Genomic DNA, 4,190 nt, shown 5'->3' on the forward strand with positions numbered 1-4,190 from the left:
GAATTCCAAGCCCGGGACGCCTGTTTTAAGCCGTAAATGGCTTTGTTTAGCTTGCATACATGCGTGGGCTTGCTTTTGTCCACACAACCTGGAGGTTGGTGCATGTAAACCGTTTCTTCAAGGTTGCCTTGCAGGAAGGCGTTTTGGACATCAAGTTGATGAATGGCCATTCAAGAGCAACTCCGACATTGAGAATGGTTCGAATTGTTGTTGGCTTGACGACGGGACTAAATGTTTCATTATAGTCGATGCCCTCTTCTTGTGATTTGCCGTTTGCCACGAGCCATGCCTTGTGCCTATTAAGAACGTCATCTGCATTATATTTATGCTTAAAGAGCCACATAGAACGCACAATGTTAACATTATGTGGTCTCGGTACAAGATCCCAAGTCTTAGTCTTAATCATAGCACCATGTTCATCCGTCATTGCCGGGTTCCAGTTGGGATCAGAGAGAGCTTGCAAGTGACTTTTAGGAAAAGGGGATTTGGTTTTGGTAATGAGTGAAAGAACCTGTTTTGGTTTAGAGATACCGGACCTAGTGGTCATAGTGTGACGCGATGGAGCAGCGACAGTGGGAGGTGGAGCAGCTACAGGGGGAAGGGCCGGGGTGTGTGTTGGAGGTGGTGTGGGGAAGGGAGCTTGTAGAATGGGCTGAAAATGAGGAGAAGTATCATCACTGGTGTCAAGAAAAGTGTATGGGACGGATGGGGTGAGAGGTTCCGCGGCGGGAAATTTGGTTTCATCAAAGATGACATGACGAGAGATTATGATCTTTCTCGTTTTGAGGTCCATACACCTATACCCGCAGTGTTAAGAGGGGTACCCAAGAAAGAGACATGGTGTTGACCTAGCTGAAAGTTTGGTGAGATGAGAGTGATTGATATTAGGAAAACACAAACACCCGAAAACCCTTAAGTGATCATATTTTGGTTGTTTTTGAAATAGTAGTTGAAAGGGAATTTGATTTTGGACAGCTTTCGACGGAGTGATGTTTAGGATGTGGACAGCAGTATGTAAAACTACCATGAGCTAACCTGAAACCTCAGCAAAAAAAAGGAGCAAGTCTCAATAAACCAAAGGAACAAACAGAGAAACAAAAGCATAAATAGATTAGGAGCACTGCTTTTGGTCTCTTTAACGAGCGGCTTGAGGTAGACATCATCATACTTAGGAGCAGTATAAAAAAACATTCATTTGACAGGTTTTTGTTTTGTTCTTTTGTAGTAACTTAGTCTAATAACAAAACTCCACCTTAAAGAACATACACACAAAAAGAAAAGAAAAACACCATTAGAACTCGGCATTTCAGCAAACACTTAGTCGACATTATGTGTGTGTGTGTGAGAGAGAGAGAGAGAGAGAGAGAGAGAGAGAGAGAAAGAAAAAGTAATTAGCTGGAGAGAAGAACTATGAAGCAGAGATATATACCCCATTGTGGTATGCCAGAAATGATCAAGAGATAAAAATCATGTTTGCAAGTGGACTTAACAGTAAAACATATCAAATTAACACACTTGAATCATATTCAGATCTTAAGTTGCATTAGATAAAAAAATAAAACAGAAGCAATCACCTTTATTTCAGCGTCAAGCTCCTCCTTCTCAAATCCAGTTGAGATGGGCATTACATCCTCCACCTTCTTCGCAGGAGTCTCTACTGCTAAATACAATAAAAAAAACCGTAATAAACAATCATTCACCCTGAATGGAGTAGAGAAACTACAAAATTACAGCAAATTAGTAGACAAAGTCCAATCTAAGAGTTTAACAGCAACACAAATATACTCAACAACACAACTAATTCTTCAAAAAATCTCCCTGGTTTAACAAAAATCAAACCAAAAAAAAAAAAGACGGCTTCATAATTCATATTTGGAGGCTTACCCGACTTACTCATGGTTGTCGAACAAAGGCTTACTTCTTGAATCGATTTCAATCAATTTCTCCTAAAGATAAAACCCAAAAATTAGAAACAAACAAAAGGAATCAAACAGAGCAAAGGAGAGAATAATGCCAAAGGATAAGCAAACCTCTCTTCGGACTTAAACAATAAGATCCGGAGAGAAAACGTCATTTTCTTATGGAATCTCTGTGGGCTTGACGAAATTAGGGTTTGTAATAGTAAGTGTACTCGGTTAGTATGAGCAGCAACAATAGCCATGAGGGAAGAAGAAAAATTGAGAGACCAAGGGAAACAATGGATAAGAAGATCGGAGACGGCTCTTTAGTCTCCAAACGATTTTTGCTACGAATTTGCTACATTTAGTGTTGTGTGTCACAGTTCTAGAATATTTTGTTATGCATTTTTATAAATTTATAAATCTATAATATATAAATTTGCGTCACTTATAAAAAAACGATGTTAAATTTGAGTCAGTTATAAATAAGCGATGCTAAAATGTTTAAATTTTGAATCACTTATATATAAACGATGCTAATATAAACTATACACGTTTTGCATCATTCAGTAAGAAACATTGCTATTTATTTTTCTAAATTGCAGGAGTCCTGCATCAAATTGATCACAAACATGGCGAACACGCAATTCAAAAGAGAGGCTGAAATTTGAATACCTTATGCCATCTCCTCTAGAGGTAATCCCTTCTAAGTCAGCTTTCTGCTTTGATGCATCAAGGTCCATGATCTAAACAAGGAACATATCTGTGAGAGAAAAGAACTTCAAATCTAGTAACTTTCTACTAAGGACATAACCTACAACTTACCATTACTCAGAACAATTGGTATTAAATTCAGATTATCTTCACATCGTCCAAAGGTTAACAAAAACCAATCACTTAACACCAATGTAATGATATCGCACTATAGATCATGGGTAAGTACATGAGTGGCAGTTGTGTCAACCACAAGCTTCTTCAATTCTTTGTCTAGACCGAGCCACTGTTTCAATCAATAGATACAAGAAAATCAATGATCAAGGTTAGAAGTGAAAGCACTACGTTCAGCAATGTGAGCCAATGAAATTTAAAAGGTGAGATTAGACTAACAACCCCACATACTTCATTGTCTAAGCAATTAATCGAGACACAGCACCCAAAGAAACAACAAAATCAATTGGGAATGTAAAGTCGATGAGCAAGGATCAATTACAACGAAATTGAAGCTAAATCGAGGGAGGAAAATCTACTGGAGATTCTGAAATTGATGAACGATGACACCCACAAGTTTCTAAAGATTTTTTTTTTTTTTTGAACAAAGCTTTCTAAAAAAATCTAAAACATCTAATTTAAGATCAATGCTTAGTAAAATTAAACTTTCTGCATTATTAGCAAAACTTACAAGAAACTTGCTAGATACATTGATGAAAATGGTCTAATATCACAAAAATAATTAGTAACTAATTACTACAATTAAACTACAATTCACAATAGTGGGTATATTTATTACAACAATGTTGTTACTTATGCATAGCTAATTACCATAATAATAATTAGTAAATAATAACTACGAAATTAGTTACAATGGTAAATAGTGAATATATTTGTTACAGAAATATAGTTACGTATCAGTAGCAATTTACCACAAATTTTATTGGTATCTAAAGTTGTAACTAATTCTTACAAATAACTACAATTTTGCTACTATTTTTTTTATTTTTATTTTTGTCACTAATTAGTAACAAATTGTCACAAAAATTTGTTACAAACTATATGTGTGACAAATTGCGAAGCTATATCTTCCAATATTTGTAGTGAATATCTCAAACATTTTGATTCAGAAATGCAATTTATTATCTTATTTTGTTAATCATATAACTAAATACGTTATAAACATGGACTCATCAATGATTAGTATTATTACAGAGGATCCAAAGTATGTACAGTAGAGATTGATAGTATGTTCTTGAGTGAAGAAATTATAAAGTGAGAGATTCTGATTTAATCAATGGGAGTATTAAATTAAAGGCTGTTATTGGAGAAGTGATTTCTAAATCCATATAAAATTGTAAATTCTATAAATCAAAACACATAGATTTTGAAATAACATGTTTTATTCTTGGATTTGAATCCTTCTATTTTACACTTTCAAATCCATTCAAAACATAATGTGGATTTTGAAATCCAAAAACAAATCATTAAATGAATAACATAGGATTTTAACAAGTATTTGTAAATCATAGAACCAATAACACTTCATTTTGATAAGTATTTTAAAATCAATGATTGAATAAC

At 34.7% G+C, this 4,190-nt stretch overlaps 1 long non-coding RNA gene across 2 annotated transcripts; it reads right to left on the reverse strand.

Moving 5' to 3' along the window:
- On the reverse strand, positions 1,478 to 2,262 carry LOC104780854. Of its 2 annotated transcripts, none has more exons than XR_766821.2 (3): positions 2,031 to 2,262; positions 1,885 to 1,946; positions 1,478 to 1,657 (listed from the first exon to the last, which is right to left on the reverse strand). It is a non-coding gene; the product is annotated as an uncharacterized LOC104780854 (long non-coding RNA). The 2 variants fall into 2 exon arrangements; XR_766823.2 differs by having other exon boundaries at positions 1,478 to 1,660.

Source organism: Camelina sativa, chromosome 4 (genome assembly GCF_000633955.1).
Source record: "Camelina sativa cultivar DH55 chromosome 4, Cs, whole genome shotgun sequence".
In the NCBI taxonomy this organism is placed as follows: domain Eukaryota; kingdom Viridiplantae; phylum Streptophyta; class Magnoliopsida; order Brassicales; family Brassicaceae; genus Camelina; species Camelina sativa.